Below are 22,197 nucleotides of genomic sequence, written 5' to 3'. Positions count from 1 at the left end.
CAGTCTCTTACTCCCCACACCATCCAGATAAGTACATTCATGGTCATATCTCCACTCTTTAACAGTTACAAAATAAGAAAGATTAAAATAATTTAGGCAAAACTACTACAGCAACAATTGAAATAGTAACTAAACTAATGAAAAAATAACAAAAATCTAAAATTTTCAATGTGTAAGCAAATGACTTTATATGCAGTAAGTGTATGCATTTTTGTCCTGGGGTTAATATTTAACTAAATATTATCTTTTGAAATCCTCTAATTAAAAAAAAAAATAACATTGTATGGCTAGTAACTCAAATGCTAGAAGGCACATTAAAATTAACAAGCAAGTATAAACTTGATGCCGTCTCTAAGTGCTTTTCTAATGCAGCATAAACTTTCATTAAGTTGATATTATTTTTAAAAAGTAATGTCAGTAATTCTAAACAAATGAATTTTTAATAATGACTATACATCCTGTAGTTGTTTAATAATAAGTTTTAAATTAGATTTCTACTTTCTTTGAAAAAAAGCTTTATTGAGATATAATTCATATACCATAAAATTCACCTATTTAAAGTATATGAGTCAGTGGTTTTAGTATAGTTGCAGAGTTGTGAATATAACCATCTGATTTTTCCAACTATTTTCAAAACAATAAGGGCATTATATTAGGTTATACAATTCTTTCAAAAAATTACTCTAAGCCTCATCTGAGGATATGTGTTTTATTTATTTAAGAGAAAGAGAGAAACACTGATGTGAGAGAGAAATATCGATCAGCTGCCTCCAGTATGTGCCCCTATCAAGGATTGGACCCATAACCTACATATGTGCCCTGACCAGGAATTGAACATGCAACCTTTTTGGTGTACGGGACAATGCTCCAACCAAATGATGTAAGAGTAAAACTCTGCCCCCTCAGGCACCTACAGCAGTGCCATGCCAGCCAGGGCCACGATTCTTTATCTTTATTTCAGAGTATGCATATTATTACACACATTTTAAGTGATAAGAAATTCATAGCAGCAACAGTTTAATTTTCTCCAGGACTAAACCTTCCTATGATTAATGTTAAGATTCTTTTGCAGCTAAATTGATAGATGATATAAAGCTATATTGATAACATTTTATCTGGGTCTTAAAAACTGTAAAGCTTATTTGTAATATTGCAGTAATTGAGTTGAAATTAAGTTAATTAAAAACTCTTCTTAGAAGTAAGCAAATTTAAAAGCCATGAATCAGGAGGCAAAACTTCATTAGGGTTAAGAAAAGCTTAATTTATTTTTCTCCTCACTATTTTCATCTTGTAGATCACATATTTTTCAGATAACAACATTGCCTTAAACTCTTTAGGCCAAGTTTTCTTTTGTTTATACATTTACATTCAGGCCAGTTTCTATTAAGGATGTTGGTATGTATTTACCTATGCAAAGTTAGGGGAATTATTTTAAAATATCTATTAAATTGATTTAACAAGTAATCGGAAGGTCACCAAACTATAGGTGCATATGAGGTCATATTAATAAAAACAGTCAAATTTTGCTAATTGGTCCATCTTCAATTTTGCTAACTGGTGTATTTTCAAATAAATTCAACTATCCCCCTTTCAATAAGTATTGGGGGTCCCATACAGTACCTCGGAAATGCTCATGGAATGGGCATTGGCTCACAATCAATTTGCTCACATTTCCCCCTCTTTTTACTGCTCTGTAATGAACTGCTAACTGTTGATCAATATTCAACAATGACAACGGCTCTGCTCCAACCTGCTTATAGCCTGTTTCTTCTGTGAACTGGTTTGGTAAATCATTCCTTCCCTCTTGGGTTCAGTTCTTCTGCTTGGAGCTCAGCATTTCACAGCATTTATTAGGGCTGTACTTTTATCCAGAGCCACTTTCTACTCTGGGTTCTCATATATGCCAGGTAACTCCATAGGCCCCTCAGGCCCCACTGTGTGCCCAGCTAGTCCCTGTCTCACCATCCTTAGCAAGAGTTCCCTTCGGACCCTGGTAATTCCACCCCTCTTTGAGATTGTGCTGTGCCCTCTTTCCACTCTTCCTCCACACCTTGCAGCCCATTGCCCCACCTCAACCAGACATCTACCAGTCACAGACACTATGTTAGGTGCCTGAGGGGGCAGAGCTTTACTCTTACATCTGCAAAGGAGCCATATGTCCTGCATGCCATGCTGTGGCTCCCTGAAAATAGAATCTGGGGTGGGTTTGCCTAAACTCACAAGTGTATTACACGCACAAATTCAGTCCATCTTCAGCCACTTCAACAGGAACTAGAAAAGGGTTTGGGTAACAGATACACCAAGACTGGCTAGCTGTAACCATGAAGATTTGGTGGAATGTCAGCTACAAAGACAGACATCTGCACGTCTTTGCCCTGGTCTAACATTTTAATATTGCATGGTATTTGGCATAATCCCTGAGTTGGCAAATGAGTTATCTTCTTGCATGAGGGAGACATAGCTATGCAGAGGCACTTGGACTTTTGCCATCTCATTAAATATTTTTGAGTTATCTCAAAGCATGTGTCATAGGATATGAGATTCCCACCAATTTAATAATTGAATGAGGGGTTGATGTTTATTTCAACAAAACCAAATCAACTTTCAACAAGTCTATTTTTTTTTCCATTATGAGAGGAGAATTGCATTATGAGACATCATTCAGAAACAGACAATCACCCACTAATTTCTGAGTCATGCCTCCAGCTGGTGTTTCACCCTCCCATGTGTCCCTGACATTGTCACTGCCCACAGGGGAGAGGCAGAACTGCCACCACAACTTCACATCCAGTTCCTTCTCCCCCACTTTTTTTTTCCACTTGTAGGTTTGCACAATGCTTTGATGACCTGGTTTTGGTATGCAAAATCAACAGCAACACCATAAAGGAAGATCCATGGTAAAAGTAATGGAAGGAAGATATCTTCCCACATCAATTCCTTGCCTTTATGTCGTGTAGAGCATATTAATAAGTTAAGAGAATTTCAAAGAGGATATACATTCAAGCTATTTTAAAAGTAGCATTGACAGATTCAATTTATTTCTCTTACGTTAGCTTTTCATCTGAACAATGACATCTGAGAAGTGCCAGGATACAGCCCCAGACTGCTGCCCAAGACGCCTGGGAAAGTCATTCATTCATCAAATGTGTCTTTCTGTCAAACTGTCCTGGGTGCTGGGAAATTCAGTAGTGAACAATACAAGTGAGCTTCCCTCCTCATGCGGTCAAACAAATGATACACACATAATCCAGTAAATCCAACAAGAGACTATCAGCTAGCTTTGAGGCCATGGTGATTTCGGATTTTCTAAGCAGCTCCCCAGGGCGTGTCTTAAGTGGAATCCAATCAGTGGGCAATGCATGCAGAACAGAAGGACATTTTAGATGCTGCCAGGGAAGGCCTGGAAGGAATTTCAGGAAGGAATAATCCAAGGCATGGTCTAATCCCCTCAGGACAAGTGTTTCCAACCGTTCCTTGGCATCTAATTCTGTCTTTCCACATCTGCCCCCTCACCTGGCAGCTAAGCAGATGCCGCAGGAATGCAGAGTGGGTGGTACTCGGGGAGGGTGCTGTTGAACCTTAGAGAACAAGCACAGAAAGGCTCACCACCTCATTTAACAGTCACATCTGAACTAGTTAAAAATGATTTAAAAATAGTTTTCTTCAGAAAATATGAAAATTAGAAGAGGGTTGCCTGTTTCTAATCATCAAAGATTTTCAACTCCAGGGCCAGGAAAATAATCATTTTTGATACATTTGTAAATGGAATGATTCAGTGCTGAAACAGCTACTCTTTTATCTAGCCCCTGATAATATCTCCCTGCGGAACCAGAGTTTTCCCCTCCCGGGGAATGGAGGGGAAGTAATTACCTAAACAGTTTCTTACTTCTCTCTTCATATATTGTCCCTGCCTGTGATGCCTTCTGCAGAAATACCCCAAGCCAGTTCATTGCCTGCACGTTGCACTTCGCATGCGACCCACATGACTGAGGGTCATTCCCGCTTTGATCTACTCTTCAATTCTCACCCAGAGCAATAAGCAGAAAAGTTGTGAATCTGGGGAACACCCACAGTCCCATTTCACTTGATCTTATTGGCACATTAGCCATTGCAGTGGGTTGAATGTTGATACCAAAAGATATATGCAGGTCCTAATCCACAGAACCTGTGACTGACCTTATTTGAAAACAAGTCTTTGCAGATGTAATTAAGCTCAGTATCCCCAAATGAAATGATCTTGGGCCCTAAATCCAATTTAAAAATATCCTTATAAGAGACAGAGAGATGAAGAGCCCGGGTGTCTACAGAGGCAGAGATGGGGGTGATGCAGCCATAACAAGCCCAGCAATGCCAATCACCACTCACCAGAAGCTGGAAGAGGCAAGAAATGGTTTCTCACCTAGAGCCTCTGCTGACTTCTTGATTTTGAACTTCTGGCCTCCCGGACTATGAAGAACACATTTTAGAACACATTTTCTGTTGTTTTAAGCCACCAAGTTTGTGATAATTTGTTACAGCAGCCCTGGGAAACTAATACAGTCACTATGGATTGTATATTCCATAAAATTAGTGTCTACATGATGCTCCTGCATGTGTATCCTATGCCCAAATTAGTGTGATTTGATCAGGTCAGTTTAAGAATACAGGTAAGTGATAAAAAGGTCTATTATAAAAATATCCCTCTTTCTGGCATTCATGTGGCATCTCAAGCAGAACGGAGCACCTCCTCTTTCACTGTTAGAAGAAAAGAATGGACGTTTTGGGGGATCTGTGTAGTTAGGTGACGATAATCATATTCTGACAGCAAACCAAGAAATTAATCAAGGCCGGTTTACAGCCACGTTTTCCTGCAGCCATCCCTCTCTTCCTTCACAGAGAGGCCCTTAAGTACAAAACTCAATTTCTCACCCTAGTGCTTAGTCAGTCCAGCTAAGCCTGTTAATTCAGCTTGAGGATGCTGTGTGGATTCGTTATTCCCTTTACACTGAAAAGAAAGCAACCTTGGAGCTCTCTGGCACTTGAACCACCATAAATTTCTTGTGTTGCCAGAGAACAGCACAGGCCAACTGTGGGGGAGCGGTTGTTTATTTCTCCAAATACTGATGAAAGCGTGTTGTCTTGTGGTAATTCAGCTTCAAATTTGCCAGGAAAAAAAGAGTCCTTCTCCCTCCTCAGTAATAAAACACGGTGGCTGGGGACATGCAAAGACACTGAAAGAGACATTCATCAGGGTGTAGACGCCATTTCATGAAAGCAAACTATCCCACCCCAGTGACCCTGAGTCCCCAGGAGCTGTTTGCTCTTGCTCTCCTCACCTCCAGCGCCACGTCCGGAGCGGTCAATGTTCTCGGCGTAAGGCTGCATCCTGCTCACTGCTATAAACAGTCACATGCAGGAAAATGAGAGTTCTACTTCTTCTGTCATTCGCAAGGTTCAACCTATTTCAGGCTCTTGCGGAACCCCGAGACTTCTCTGGGGTTGAGGAGGGCAGGCTCTGGTGGAGGGCAGCAGGAAAAGAGGATGCTTCTAAATTTCTCCAGGAATGCCTCCACTAATATGATTTATTTCAAATGCTTATTATAACCCATCCTTAGAATTCATTCGTGAGGACAAGAGCACAGATGAATAATTTTACCACAGCCTGATGTCTTGGTTTTGTTAGCGTGGACAGTTAGTTAGATAATCAACAAAAGAGGAGGGAACAAATGGAACAGTCACCCCAGGGAGTAACCAGCGTCCCTCTGCTGGATCAATGGGGGAGCGAGAAAACTGCAGAGGGGAATTCCTTTTACTAAGCACATGTGCAATAGAAGCCAAGTGATGTAGCAGAACCCTGACACATGCGCAGTAGGAGCCAACATGGTGACCATAGAGCGGGAGGGCAAAGCCTGGGAAAATCTGGGGGAAAGATCAGAAAGGGTGAGGCCATAGGAACCTGGAAAACCCAGGGAAGAGATTCGATAGGGGGAGGGCACAGGCCCAAATCTGGGAAGAGACAAGAAGGAGATCGGAAAGCCTGTGCTTTCCCAAGGCACATACTTTTTATCCTCTTTTCTGCCAAACTCTAAGGGTCCCCATGAGGCTTGCAACCAGGGGAGCAATTGTCAGCGGCCGAGAACCCTCCGTTTGCTTCTGTACCTTCCCGTCCTGAGTGCACACAGCGGGTACCCTATGGCCTGTCACTCTCTCTGCCTCTCCCAGAGCATAGTGTCACTTGTCACTTTTCGCTCTAATAAACCTGCCACTATCACTGAACTCCTCCTTCACGGGTGTCCCTGAAAGTCTTTTCCTGCAACATCACTGAAGAACCTATTTCCTCCGGTAACAGTTTTATTGGGAAGAAACCTTTTTAGAACTAGTGGAACTACACTGCAGTCAGCAGAATGACTCAGAGATATGTCAGAATTAAATGCCAGTTTTAAATTTTCTGCACGGAACTGGCCTAGAATTCTAGCAATGTTGGAGAGGAAGTCTCACAGTCAATAATAGCATTTTAAAGAATTTGTTCATCCTATAACTATAAATAGTGCACCCACCATCTTACCAGCATTACATATGCGCGATGAAAGATAAAGTCTATTACAAATTTCCATCTTCTACATTGTGCAATCTGCTAAAGAATAGCAGGCATATTTTCTTTAAAAAGTTAAGAAATACAAGAGCAATTAAAAAATAGTAACTAGCTAATTTCCTAATGAACAAAACATATAATGCTATGTGTTTATAGGTGAAAAAGATGTGGCAAGATGATTTGGTAAAGTGGACGGAATCTGGGCCTGTTTCATCCTCCTCCCCCTTTTTTTTTGCCTATTCCTAGCTGTGGGATTAGGGCCAGTAGGTTAACAACCTCTTCATTCAGGTGTCTGTGCCAGATTCTTAAAGTGTTTGGAAAATGAGATAGAGTATATATGCAACATCTCATACAATAGGAGTTCAAATGTGTTATAGCACTCTTTACTGCTTCTTCACTCCTATGGCCCACACTTTCCTAAGAAGGAACACTGAAGTTCTATATAATAAAGAGCTAAAATGCTAATTAGACCAAACAGCAGAACGACCATCTGGACAACAGTTCAGACGACCTTCTGGATGAAGCCGGATTTGCGAGGGCCCAGCCCCTTGTACAAATTTTGTGCATTGGGCCTCTAGTATTTTATAAGATTCTCATGAGGCATTTCAAAATCTCTGGGATAGTGTTTGTCACTAGATGTGGTGAATGGGGAACTGCTGATTAAAGTAACAAAATGTACTTAGAGAGTTCTTACAATCCAGATGGTCCAAAAAGATGGTTGGGTTTGTGACTTACCAAAGAACCAGTGATATGCATAGCTGGACCCCAAATTGAGGCCCTAGAAAGGGTCTTGTATGAAAAATCTCCTCAAAATCCAGATCTCATCTCCTTGGTTAATTATGTTTAAGCACTGAATTATCTCTAAGCTTCCTGGTACCCAGGTGAACAATGGAAACACACCGGATTATATGATTGTCATTGATTGATTTAAAAAGAAACATGTGGAGTCTTTCTGGAGATTAAATTCTAAGATTTAAAAGGTGTGGCCATAAAGGAATGTGACTAAATGTACAAGATGCATTGAAAAATGTGCTTTATCTCTTCGTTCCACAGGTGTGGCTTCCAGTTCTGCTATCAATGGTTGGAGGGAAAGTATAAAAATGCACACCTGGTGGATATGACCTTCAGGGCATTATGACTCAAGAGGAAGCCTGGGAAGATACAGATGTGTGTATTAAAGAATGAAAATAAATGTGAACAGCATTAGCATATGTGAGATAAATGGAAAAACGGAGGGGAAAAAAACAGGTAAGTAAGAATATGTCTAGAACGGCTTCTATTTTTAAAAAATCTTCATAAAAGCATCAGATATGAACAGCAATGGAATTCCAGAGACTGGAATGAGGCTAAGGATATTGGCCCAGATGGTGTGCCTGAATTTAGGATGTTTTTTATGACAGAATAGATTGAGGTGAGTCACTGGTTGAATTCCAAGTGAATGTAAGAAAAATTTGATCTGTTATTTCAGCCAGCCAATAATATATCTGAATTCAACCAGAAAAGGATTTTTCTTCCTATGACTAAAGAGAGTGAGCACAATCATTCTTGTCTTGAACAGGAAATGGGGTGTAGGAGGAGATTGCTGATGCTTTAGTTGTTGTGCTAAGATTGTTTCCCATATAAATTATTTTGCTTGTTTAAGGAGTACAAATACTGTCTTAGACAAGTCACAAGGTGGCCAGATTTCTGCATTAAGAAATATATGGAAAAATTCCCAAAGGCAAAACTGCTGAGTGATGATATTTCCTCCCTGTTCCACTGGTTAGAAATGATGAAAAATCACTCTGCGTGCAAAGTGTCCAATAGAACTTTCTACTCTGAAAGTTTTGCTTGTCAATTTTTTCATTGATACATTCATTACCAGTTGACCATGAGAAAAAAAAAAGCCAAACCTGAAAGGGCGAGGGCTAGGCCCTCCATCTTGCCCCAGGGTGAGGGCTGCGTCCTCCATCTTACCTTGGCCACATGTTTGGCGGGGGGCTTCTTCCCGGAAGTCTAAGACTCTGCTGGCCACACCCAGGAACAGGACATCGACTTGCGCCTGGCCAATCGGCAGAGCGCAGTCCCTTCTCCTCCCCTTACTCCGACCCCCCCCTATATAACCGGTCTCTAGGTGGGGTTCGCTCTCTCGGCCACTTGGTTTGCCGTTGTGGCAGTGAGTCTGGTGGATGGAGAGCTCAAGCTAGCTTGAAATACAGATTCTTATGCTTTTGCATCGGATTGGCTGGCTCCCTGATGTGGTTTCTTGGGAATCTTGAAATCTGGGCATAACAAAACCAATAAGTATTTTGTTTACCTTTGGTTCTGATTTGTGAGAGGTTTAAAAATTCTCAAAATGAGCTGGTCCCCTTAAAGGCAAGTTCCCTACCCTCGCTGTCCATTACAATCACCTAGAGGGCTTTTAAAAATCTATATGCCCAGGTCTATTCCATTCTCTAGGGTGGGATTCAGGCACCAATGTTTGAAAATCTGCTCAGGTGTTACCAGTAGGTAAAGAAGACTGGGCACTACTGTTTTAAAGGATAAATTAGTAAATCAAATAAGGAAATTAGATACAACTGGAAAAGTAACATTGGAATGAATCATGTGGCTAACTGACAATCATGGTCCCTTATCAGGTGGAGTCCATTTCCCTGCTCCTTGCATCTGGCCTGGATGGTGATTTTTTTTATTTTTTTATTTTTTTATTTTTTATTTTTTGCTTAAAGTATTACAAAGGGTATTACATAAGTGTCCTTTTTTCCCCCCCGCCCTTGACAAACCCCTACCCTCCCTTACCCCCCAGTGTCTTATGTCCATTAGTTATGCTTATATGCATGCATACAAGTCCTTCGGTTGATCTCTTACTCCCCTCCCTCCTGCCCCCCAACTCTCTCTGGCCTTCCCACTGCAGTTTGACAATCAGTTTGAGGCAGCTCTGCCTCTGTATCTATTATTGTTCAAAAGTTTGTAATGGTCTTTATTATCCATGAATGAGTGAGATCATGTGGTATTTTTCCTTCATTGACTGGCTTGTTTCACTTAGCATAATGCTCTCCAGTTCCATCCATGATGTTGCAAATGGTAGGAGTTCCTTCTTTTTAACAGCAGCATAGTATTCCATCGTGTAGATGTACCACAGTTTTCTAATCCATTCATCTACTGATGGGCACTTAGGCTGTTTCCAGATCTTAGCTATGGTGAATTGTGCTGCTATGAACATCTGGTTACATATATCCTTTCTGATAGGTGTTTCTGGTTTCTTGGGATATATTCCTAGTAGTGGGATCACAGGGTCAAATGGGAGTTCCATTTCCAATTTTTTGAGGAACCTCCATAGTGGCTGCCTTCCATAGTGGCTGCACCAGTCTGCATTCCCACCAGCAGTGCACAAGTGTTCCTTTTTCTCCACATCCTCTCCAGCACTTGTCGTTTGTTGATTTGTTGATGATGGCCATTCTGACAGGTGTGAGATGGTACCTCATTGTTGTTTTGATTTGCATCTCTCGGATGATTAGTGACTTTGAGCATGTTTTCATATGTCTCTTGGCTTTCTGAATGTCCTCTTCTGAAAGGTGTCTATTTAGATCCTTTGCCCATTTTTTGATTGGATTGTTTATCTTCTTTTTGTTAAGTTGTATGAGTTCCCTATAAATTTTGGAGATTAAGCCCTTATCAGATATGACGTTGGCAAATATGTTTTCCCAAGAGGTGGGTTTTCTTGTTGTTTTGTTGATGGTTTCTTTTGCTGTGCAGAAGCTTTTTATTTTGATGTAGTCCCATTTGTTCAGTTTCTCTTTAGTTTCAACTGCCCTAGGAGCTGTATCAGTGAAGAAATTGTTTTGGCATAAGTCTGAGATTTTGTTGCCTTTGTATTCTTCTAGAATTTTTATGGTTTCCTGTCGTACATTTAAGTCCTTTATCCATTTTGAGTTTATTCTTGTGTATGGTGTAAGTTGGTGGTCTAGTTTCATTTTCTTGCATATATCTGTCCAATTTTCCCAACACCATTTATTGAAGAGACTATCTTGGCTCCATTGTATGTTCATGCCTCCTTTGTCAAAAATTAATTGAGCATATTGGTTCGGGCTAATTTCTAGACTCTCTATTCTATTCCACTGGTCTATATGTCTGTTCTTGTGCCAGTACCAGGCAGTTTTGAGAACAGTGGCTTTGTAATACAGTTTGATATCTGGCATTGAGATCCCACCTACTTTGTTCTTTCTCAGGATCGCTGCAGCTATTCGGGGTCTTTTTTTATTCCAGATGAATTTTTGGAGAGTTCGTTCTAGATCTTTGAAGAAGGCCATTGGTATTTTAATGGGAAGTGCGTTGAATGTATAGATTGCTTTGGGTAGTATGGACATTTTAATGATGTTGATTCTACCAATCCAAGAACATGGTATGTTCTTCCATCTGTTTATGTCTTCCTCTATCTCTTTTTTCAACGTCCTGTAGTTTTCTGAGTAGAGGTCTTTAACCTCTTTAGTTAAGTTTATTCCTAGGTATCTTAATTTTTTTGGTGCGATGGTAAATGGGATTGTTTTTCTAATCTCTCTTTCTGAAAGTTCACTATTGGTGTATAGAAATGCCTCAGATTTCTTGGGGTTAATTTTGTATCCTGCTACATTGCCAAATTCATGTATTAAGTCTAGTAGCTTTTTGATGGAGTCTCTAGGGTTTTGTATGTATAATATCATGTCATCTGCAAATAAGGACAGTTTTACTTCCTCTTTTCCAATTTGGATGCCTTTTATTTCTTCTTCTTGCCTAATTGCAATGGCTAATACTTCCAGTACTATGTTGAACAGGAGTGGTGAGAGTGGGCATCCCTGTCTTGTTCCTGTTCTTAGGGGAAATGGTGTTAGTTTTTGACCATTGAGTATGATGTTGGCTGTGGGCCTGTCATATATGGCTTTTATTATGTTGAGGTATGATCCTTCTATTCCCACCTTGCTGAGAGTTTTTATCAAAAATGGGTGTTGGATTTTGTCGAATGCTTTTTCTGCATCAATTGATATGACCATGTGGTTTTTTTCTTTCAATTTGTTTATGTGATGTATCACATTTATTGATTTACGGATGTTGTACCATCCTTGCATCTCTGGGATAAATCCTACTTGGTCATGGTGTATGATCCTTCTGATGTACTGCTGGATCCGATTTGCTAAGATTTTGTTGAGGATTTTGGCATCTATGTTCATGAGGGATATTGGCCTGTAATTCTCTTTCATTGTGATGTCTTTACCTGGTTTTGGTATTAGGGTGATGCTGGCTTCATAGAATGAGCTTGGAAGTGTTCCTTCCTCTTGAATTTTTTGTAGTAGTCTGAGGAGGGTAGGTTTTAGTTCTTCCTTGAATGTTTGGTAGAACTCCCCTGTGAAGCCGTCTGGCCCTGGGCTTTTGTTTGCTGGAAGCTTTTTGATGACTACTTCAATTTCTTCCATAGTTATTGGCCTATTGAGGTTTTTAGATTCTTCCTGATTGAGTTTTGGAATGTTGTATTTTTCTAGGAATTTGTCCATTTCCTCCAGGTTGTCTAGTTTGTTGGAGTAGAGTTGCCCGTAGTATTGTTTAACAATCATTTGTATTTCTGTGGGGTCTGTTGTTATTTCGCCTCTATCATTTCTGATTTGGTTTATTTGGGACCTTTCTCTTTGCTTCTTGGTGAGCCTGGCGAGGGGTTTGTCAATCTTGTTTATCCTTTCAAAGAACCAGCTCTTGGTTTCATTGATTTTCTGTATTGTTTTTTTGGTCTCTATGTCATTGATTTCTGCTCTAATCTTTATTATCTCCTTCCTTCTGCTCACTCTGGGGTTTTCTTGTTGCTCTCTTTCTAATTCTTTAAGTTGTAGAGTTACATGATTAACTACCATTTTTTCTTGTTTTTTGAGATAGGCCTGTAGAGCTATAAACTTCCCTCTCAGGACTGCTTTCATTGTGTCCCAGAGGTTTTGGATTGTTGTGTTTTCATTGTCATTAGTGTCCAGGATGTTTTTAATTTCTTCTTTGATGTCATCGGTAACCCAATCAATATTTAATAACATGCTATTCAGCTTCCAAGTGTTTGAGTATTTTGGGTTGTTTTTATTGTAGTTTATTTCTAACATTATGCCATCGTGGTCTGAGAAGATGCTTTTTATGATCTCAATCTTCTTGAATTTGTGGAGACTTTGCTTGTGACCCAATATGTGGTCTATTTTTGAATATGTCCCATGAGCACCTGAGAGGAATGTATATTCCGCAGCTGTGGGGTGTAGTGTTCTGAAGATGTCAATTAAGTCCATCTGATCTAGTGAGTCATTTAGGATTGCTGTTTCTTTGCTGATTGTTTGTCTAGCGGATTTATCCAGTGATGTCAGTGGTGTATTAAAGTCCCCTACTATGATTGTGTTGTTGTCGATATCTCCCCTGATATCTTCCAGAAGTTTTCTTATGTATGTGGGTGCTCCTGCATTGGGTGCATATATGTTTACCAGGGTTATATCTTCTTGTTGTATTGATCCCTTTAGTATTATGAAGTGGCCTTCCTTATCTCTGGTTATGGCCTTCACTTTGAGATGTATTTTGTCAGATATAAGTATTGCTACCCCAGCTTTCTTTTCCTTTCCATTTGCGTGAAAGATATTTTTCCATCCCTTCACTTTCAGTCTGTGTGAGTCCTTTCCAATGAGGTGGGTCTCTTGTAGACAGCAGATGTATGGGTCATGTTTTTTTATCCATTCAGCCACTCGATGTCTTTTATTTGGAGCATTCAGTCCATTTACATTTAAAGTTATTATTGAAAGGTACTTGTTTGTAGCCATTTCTTTTTTTTGTGTGTGTGTGGCTGTTTTCTTTCTGAGCTTGATATTTCTTCTTTTACACCAGTCCCTTTAGCATTTCTTGCATGGCTGGTTTGGTGGTGATAAACTCCCTTAGCCCTTTTTTGTCTGTGAAGCTTCTTATTTCCCCTTCAATTTTGAATGATAGCCTTGCTGGATAGAGTATTCTTGGATTCAGTCCTTTGCTTTGCATCACTTTGTGTAGATTTCCGTCCATTCTTTTCTGGCCTGATGTGTTTCTGTTGAGAAATCATTTGATAATCTAATGGGAGATCCCTTGTATGTTACTTTCCGCCTCTCTCTTGCAGCCTGTAAGATTCTCTCTTTATCCTGAACATTTGCCATGGTAATTATGATGTGTCTTGGTGTGGGTCTTTTCGGGTTCACCTTGTTTGGGACTCTCTGGGCTTGTGTGACTTTTTTCTTCCCCACCTCAGGGAAGTTTTCTGATATTATTTCTTCGAATAGGTTTTCTAATCCATGTTCATCTTTCTGTTGTTCTGGCACCCCTATTATTCGTATGTTGCTTCGTTTCATGTTGTCCCAAAGTTCCCTTAGGCTCTCCTCCTGTCTTTTAATTTTTTTCTCCATTTGCAGTACAGTTTGAGTGTGTTTTGCTTCCTTGTCTTCTAATTCACTGATTCGGTCCTCCGCTTCTCCCAGTCTACTGTTGATACTTTCAATGGTGTTTTTTATTGCAGCTATGTCGCTCTTCATTTCTTCTTGGGACTTACTTAAGTTGTTGATTTTTTCATCTGTTTCTTCTAGCTTCTTGCATAAGTAGTTGAGTTTTTCATCTGTTTCTTCTTGCTTCTTGAACATCCGGTGCATGTACTCTAGGAACCTTATTCTGAATTCTTTTTCCGTCATGTTGCATATCTCTGTCTCACTTAGCTGCTTTTCTGGCGAGTCCTCCTTTTCTTTCCTTTGGGGGTTTCTTTGTCTACCCATGTTTGATCTCACTGACATTACTAGTTGTTGAATCGTTCAGTGGCTGGACCCTGGGTGGCAGTGGCTGCTCCCTGGGTGGCAGTGGCTCCTCGGGCTGTGGTTGCTCCTTGGGCGGTTGTGGTAGCAGCGGCTCCTCTGTTGATAGCAGGGCCTCTGATGGGTGCTGTTCACAGTTGTGGTGGCTCTTCTGGCTGGTGGAGGGAGGCTTCAGACGCAGCAACTGTTCCCCAGGCAGAGCGTGTGGTGATCAGGAGGCCCCTGTTGCTTGAATCTGTTGCGTTGATTTAGAGGCACAAAATACAACACAACAAGGCACAACGTACCAGGCACTGAACACTATTGTATTTACAATATTACTAACCCCAAATAAAGGTGGCCACCCGAACTAAGAGAGTTGGGAGATAAGGGGGAAAGAAGAGAAAAAGGTAGAAGAGAAAAAAGAAAGAAAGAAAAAAAGGCGTGCAAAAATGAGATTGGAAAAGGGAGGGGAAAAAGAGGAGGAAAAAAAGAAAAAAAAAGAAAAAAAAAGAAAGAAGAAAAAAAGTAAGAGAGAAAAGAGAGTGAAGTGTAAAAGGGGGAGAGACTATTTATGTGAGGAGAAAACTCCTATAGGTCTGCCACTAATACCAACAAATTGCAGCAACAGATTCCTGGAGATGAATACAAACTACAAACAACCAATAATATCAAGCGACGCAAGGGGACAGAGAAGCACAGAAATAACCGGGGGGAGGGGGGAGAGGGAGGGGCAGGAAAATAAAAAGAATAAGCAGTCTAACCTCACAAACAATCAAAAAAAGAAAAAAAAAAAAGAAAAACAATATACTCGTCAATCAGGCAAACAACGATAAAACAATAGAGAGAGAAAAGAAGAAGAAGAGAGAGAAAAAAAAATGGATAGTGAAGGAAGATAAGGGAAAGGTGTATTAGGATTTAGAACAGGGGATTGGACATAGGATATTTAAGCAGGGTTAAATTTTGACAGAGGGTAAAAAGAATAGGGAAGATCTAAAGCTGGAGTAGGGTAAGAGAAACAGGACAGCAAAAGGGAAAAAGTGGGGAAGATTGTTTAGCACAGAGGCAAATTGAGGTAGAGAAAAATGTTGCTAAAGGAACGATGAAAATAGAATGGAGAACATTAGTCCCAAAATAAAATAAGGACAAGATAAGATGACACTTTAAAAACTGGTAAAATGGTAGCGGTAATAATACTAGTTAAAAATAAAAATGTAGTAGCTGAAAGGGCAAAATCGGGTGATGGAGAAAAAGAAAAATGGAAAAAAAAATGTTTTCTTAGTTAAAAGGAGAAAAAGTAATTTAAAAAAATAAAAATAAAAATGGGCATTAATGCAGGTGCTTCAGATCTTCTACTCTTCTTATTGGCACGCCCGGAATTCAGGAGAATGTTGACTTTCCCTCTGATACACTGTTCCTCCTTGTTGCAAGCCACAGTCCTTATTGCCTTATCTGTATTTACAGAGGAGTCAGTTCGTGGCTCTGCCTCTGGGTGGCAGTGTGTCTGGGTTGACCTCCGAGGCTATAAGTTCTCTCCGACCAGTTCTCTATTGTACCTGAACCAGCTCCGCCCAGAGGTGGTTCCCCCGGCGCCACTCCCAGCTCTGTTTCCCAGGCTCCCCAAAAACAATCTTCCCCTACAAGCTCTGCTAGTGACCCCAACTGGGCACTCACATGCACTGGGCTCAACAATCAAACTCACAGAAGTAAGAGGAAGTGTGCAAACAAGAGTCTGGGAAGCTGTTCGAACTCGCAGGGTTCCACCCTCCAGAACCGCGCGGAGTGTCTGAGCGCGCTCAAGCCCCTGGCAACAACAAGTAGCCGGCTATCAGGGAAACTCTGAGGCAGCCCTTTTGCATCCAGTCCAACTATGGGCTCATTTATAGTGTTACCTTCTGGCAGCAGCCCTGCGGGAGCCCTCCCCCCTTGCGAGACACGCTGGCCTCTATAGACACGGATTTTGGAGAGCGCGGATTTTGGCGGACGCAGATTTCCCCCTGCGCCCGCGCGCGTTCCTCGCTCCAACCTGAACTGCGAACCGCACCTTTGAGGTAAGTCTAACCTTTCCGTGGAGGGGTGCAGGTCTCCCCTTGGCTCTTGCAGTCGCGCTGTTTGCGAATCGTTGCCTCCGGGTTAGTAGCCGATCTCTGGATGCCGGTAAACGCTGCCTGAGATGGCGCGGTCTCGCCGCTGCGCTGGCGCCCAGAGGGAGGTTTCAGCCTCAATCTCTAACCATCCGCATTTTTTAGGAGTTTTCTGTCTTTCCTGGCTGCAGACTGTCTCTCAGCTGAACCTCCCCAGCTTGATCGGGCTGATTGTTACCCGTTTCAGCTGCTCGCCCCTATCTGGTCCGGGACAAAGCACCAACACGACCGTCTAAGCCTCCGCCATTTTCTCTCCTCCTGGATGGTGATTTATTTTGGCCACTTCTATGGCAGAAGTCACATGAGGTGAGTCTCAGAGCCTCAGTGCTGCTTGTGCCTTCATCCTTCTGGAATACTGCCTTTGCCACATGAGGAAGCCTGGGTTAGACTATTGGATCATGAGGGACCACATAGAGAGACGCCAAGTCAATAGACAGCACCAATGTCTAGACACCCATGTGGAGTTATCTTGGGTTATCCAACCACAGTAGTCCCCCTCGCACTTGATGGAGCAGAGGCGAGCCATCCCAACAGCGCTTGACCAAATTGTCTGCCTATAAAACTATAACAAGAAATAAATGGGTTTTCTTTTAACCAATCTATACAAATGCAGCATCAATATAAATATGTCGGAAATAAACTTTCTTAAAGCTGGACTGTCAGGTGAATCTGTGGCAGCTAGCCTCCTCTTGGCATTCAGGCCCCTATATCATCTCTTCCAACATTTTATAAGGCTTGGTCTGTATGGCCCATAGAACATGGCAATACATGGTATGTAACTTCTGAGGCCAGATCAGGAATGTATCGTGGCTTGAGCCTTTCTCACTTTCTCCCTGTTGCCTCAGGAGTGTGGGGCCATTGGCCAGATTGTGAACTAGATAAGCAATGCTTTACAGCCTGGGGAAATGGAAAATGGTACATTTATTCTGGGTGCCAGGTGGTTATCCCAACAAATATAACCCTGTCTAGGAACAGAATTCAGTTCTGTTGGAGATAAAAACCTGCCACTAAATGGGGATTTAGGAGCTTCAGCTGCAGAAATTAGAAAATTTAAGGTTGGTAGGCTGACCATTATGCACACCTCTAGGGAACTAGAAAAACCACTTCTTTTTAAATCCCCACTGGAGGATATGCTTATTTATCTGAGAAAGAGAGACGGGGGAGGGGAGGGGAACGCCCACAGGGAGAAACATCTATGTGAGAGAGAAACATTGTTTGGTTTGTCTCTTACAGGGATCGAACCTGCAACATAGTATATACCCTGACTGGGAATTGAACCCACCACATTTCGGCATAAGGAACGATGCTCCAACCAACTGAGCTATCTGGCCAGGACACAGAAACCATGTAAACCAAGGAAAAAAATAACATACAAATTCATGTTGAGAGGTGATAAAGATAAATTTATCATTTTGGGGACCAAATACCAGCTATGGCCTAAACTAAGAAAGAAAAGGGAGTTGGGAGAAGTAAAAGAAAGATTAAGCAACATAATTGGAATGGAGAGAAAGGTAAAAAAACATATTAAGTGAGGATAATAAAATTTGAAAATAACTAGTGTGTGTGTGTATATATATATATATATATATATATATATATATATATATATATTAGTACCTTAGGATAGTTTTTGTCCTTCTTCCCTAACTACTGTAACTATAACTAACCATGTCACAATATATAGGAAAAATAGAGATAAAATGCGCATGTACATTGAAACTGAATAACTTCAATGAAGAATGCTAATATGTAAATTTCAAGAAGATTGTCAGTTTCTGTAAAATTCCTTAAAGAACAGCTTAGTTACAAGGCAGAGTGGAGAAAACAGAAAAACTGTAAGCAGCTCAGCAGCTACAAAATAGAGGCAAATGAGCAAAAATAAATTTACCAAAATAAAGGTCTGTGAGCTGTGGGATTTTATAGTGGGACATGAACTTTGTTATATTCTTACCCAGAAGAAGTAATTAATTGCTGAATGCTGAAGCAAAATAGATACAAAATGAGATTGTGGGATTCCCTAGCTCACTTCCCAGATATTCTCATAATTACGTTGGTCAAGGGTATAAAGTTTCATTTATGCAAAATAAGTAAGTTCTGGCAATCCAATGTACAGCAATGGGACTGTTGTTATCAACACTGTGTTGTGTGCTTGAAATTTGCTGAGAGGGTAAATCTCAAGTGTTCTCACCACATACACATCCAAAAGGAAACAAAAGATGGTAACTATGTGAGGTGGTAGCTATATTAATTAGCTTTTTTATGGTGATTATTTAAATACTAGTGGCCTGGTGAATGAAATGCATGCACATTAAAAGGGAATTAATTAGAGGAAATATTTTAATATTGCTATTTGCCCTTTCTCTATAATAGAAGTGTCAGAGATGAAAGGAAATTAGTAAAATGCATATGAAAATCTTCCTCCTGTCAGAGTCTGGGGCGTGCCACTGGACCCAGAGTCAAGTCCCTGCCCACCACCCACATGCACTTCAAAAACGCAGGAGACCCAGACCCGGCCGGCCCCACCCCATTGGGTAAGACCCAGACCTGGCCAGCCCCACCCCAGTCAAGCCCATCTAGGCTGGGGGTGCAGCCTCACGTCCCCTGGCTCAGTGCTGGGTTGGGGAGTGAGGCCTGAAGTCCCCCGTCAAGCCCCGAGGGGCATGGCCTGAGGTCCACCACCCTGGCCAGGTGCCATGCATCCTCAGGTCCCTGCTGTTCGGTCATTACGTTATGGTGTCCCTGCCAATTTGTATATTCCTCTAATATTAGTGTGTGTGTGTGTGTGTGTGTATATGTATGTATGTATCAAAACATCAAGTTGCACAGTTATATATAAATAATTTTTATTTGTCAATTGTACCTCATTAAAGCTGGAAAAATTATGATGTTACAAATGGCATCATCAGGAAGAAGGCTTCAACAGAAAAATTCAAAGACAGCATCTATGAATAAATGAAACCATGATAAAAATAAATGAAAAAATAAACTGGAAGTAGAGTGAAGGCAGATTGAAAACAAAAAAGCTGTCAAAGAAATATGATTCAAAGGATGAATTAATCTGTTTAGCAGAGCATTTAATATAAACACATATTTATACTTACGCTTTTGAAGAAGCAATGTGCTTACTAGTGGAAAAATCAATTTTAGACTCTAGGACATCTGACTTCAAAGTCTGTGCTTTTAACCATCACGTGATGGATGCTGCCTATTAAAACATCTTCTGTTTCTTAATGCATTAAGTTCTCTGTTTGTCTTTGTTTCCTCCAACCAATGATAGCCCTGATTGATCTGCTCATTCCATCCCAGCTACATTAGGTGTCCTCGCATCTTAGGGCTTTTCCCTTTGCTACTTTTGGAAGAATCTTTTCCCAACTATCTTCATGGCTAATAGATTCCTTAAGTTTTTATCAAAGCTCAACTTTTATAAATGAGGCCTTTCCTCATCACTCCATCATCTGATTTAAATTAGGAATGGCCTCCCATATCCACTCTGGAGTCTCCCTTCCCTGGGTTGGTTTGTTTCTGGTAGCACGTACCACCTTGTACCATATTATATAAGTGACCTTCTGTCTTTCTACCCCAAGCAGAATATAAACCTGGAAAAAGCAGTCATTTTTGTTAGTTTGTTTGCCAATATATTCGATGTATTCCAAGCACCTAGAAGCAGTGTCTGGAATATGGTAAACCCTCAGCACATATTTATTGAATTACTTGATTGATTATTTATTTTAAATGTTTATTTCTTCAGTTTTTTTCTCTTTTTAGGAACTACTATATTTAGTAGTAGACTCTCCTGAATTTATCCTCTAATATCTTTGTCTTTTAAAAAACATTTTTCATCTTTTTCTTCTGGTTCTATTTTCTGGAATTATTCCTGAACTTTCTCCTTTAGCATTTGAATAAGTTCTTTAATTTCTGCTATTTATTTATATTTAATATTCATGAATCCTGTATTGCTTCCTGATTTTTCTTTTTTATATAGCATTCTATTTCCTGGATGTCATGTCTTCCCTTACCTGTTTGAATAAATTAAATGTAGGATTTATTTTTTTTTTTCATTTTATGATTATGAAAACAGACAGGAAATTGATAATGGTGAAATCCTATTGGAAGTAGAAATTAGGGGGAGAAGTTTTTAGTTTTTCATTTTATATCCTTTGGTACTATTTAACTGCCTTACACTATGCATGTAGTACTCTTATAATGAAATTATTAATAATAATAATGGGGAGAAAGGAAAAGGAGGAAGAAAAATCATTAGATAAGCATTTTGACCTTTGACCAATGTATTTATAATGCTCGTGCAGCATCAGAACATGAATATCCTTAAATGCCATCATAGGCCCAGAAGGAAAATTCAGATTCCATCAGGCAATTTAATGTCCCTCTGCATTCTATAGTAGGCCTTCAATGCATAATTTAGAGTTCCTGTAATGAGTTCTACTAACCAATGTCACTCCCCATCCTTACGTTATCTACTGCAAGAGTGGGGCTTTGATAGAGGATTTTTAAATGATCTGGACTTTTATTCATCTGTGGTTATGCTACTTGCATGGCAGTCTTGGATCCCTTTAACCTACCATGCAATAGTCTAAAGGGAAATCTTTCAGTTATCCTTAGTTGGTAGTTTCTACTTTGACTCATGGGGCTCAGAATGGATCTGTTTCCTTGCATAAACCTTAAGTGTTTGAGCAAATATGAGCTGGGAAGCTGAGCCATCACTACCAAAGGAGTGTGCGCCAAAGGAAGGTGGCTTACACCTCTATACTCAGATTGGAGAGTTTGGGCCAACCTCACATGACCTGTGCTTGAGGCAATTCTGTGGCAGACCAATCCTGGCCTAGGCCAATCTTCCATATTCCAGTTTCCTTAGGCAGGTACTACCAAGAATACAGACCATGTGCAGAGGACACCAACTAGCCTGCTTCTGAATTCTGCACCCAGGTGAGGGCCTCACAAGGAGTGCTTCCAGGAGCAGATTTTTCACTAGGGTTCTGCCAAGAATCTCAGGCTCATTACTGTCCCCAGACTTTTGAGTTTCACTTATGCCAATTTCTATAGCCCAGGGCCTTGTTAGGGCCATCCCACTCCTTTCTGTTTTGTTCTGTCTTCTGCAGCAGAATCTTTAGGAGGTTTCTGCTCCTCATCACTGTAAGGTTTACTAACATCTACCACAGGTAACATTGAGAAGTAGAAACAATGTGTTCTGGTACCTTCCCATCAGCACATGCAGCCAAAAGTGAAGCCATCCTTTGAGGTCTTGATCTCTGTTAACTATTCACATTCATTCCACAAACATTAACTGTCCAATTACTATCTACCAAGTACCCTTCTAAACACTGGGGATATTTTGGTGAACAAAATAGGCCAAATCCCTGCCATCATGAAGCCTATGTTTTACTTAAGTGTGTCCTCAGAATCAAAAGCTTTTAATAACAGTATTTTCTGTTCCCAAAGGAATTGCCTTTAAACAGGTGCTCATGGGAGTTCAGAGTATACAAGATCTTCAGGAATTAAGTCAAATGATATTAGATAGGGACAAACTAACTATAATCTATTATTACAGGAAATGTGCTTGTGGTGGAATGTATCTTTAAAAATACTAAATGTTTCATGTTGGGCTATTTGTATTGTCCTAAAGCAACCTGTTATAATGGAAAGAGCCTTGGCTTCCGTATCCAAAGACGTAAGTTAAAATACTATCTCTGCTCTG

The sequence above is a fragment of the Myotis yumanensis genome, unplaced genomic scaffold (assembly GCF_028538775.1).
Source record: "Myotis yumanensis isolate MYYU_CA2020_CCGP unplaced genomic scaffold, mMyoYum1.0.hap1 SCAF_7, whole genome shotgun sequence".
NCBI classification, from domain to species: domain Eukaryota; kingdom Metazoa; phylum Chordata; class Mammalia; order Chiroptera; family Vespertilionidae; genus Myotis; species Myotis yumanensis.
Note: the sequence above shows the minus strand (reverse complement) of the source record.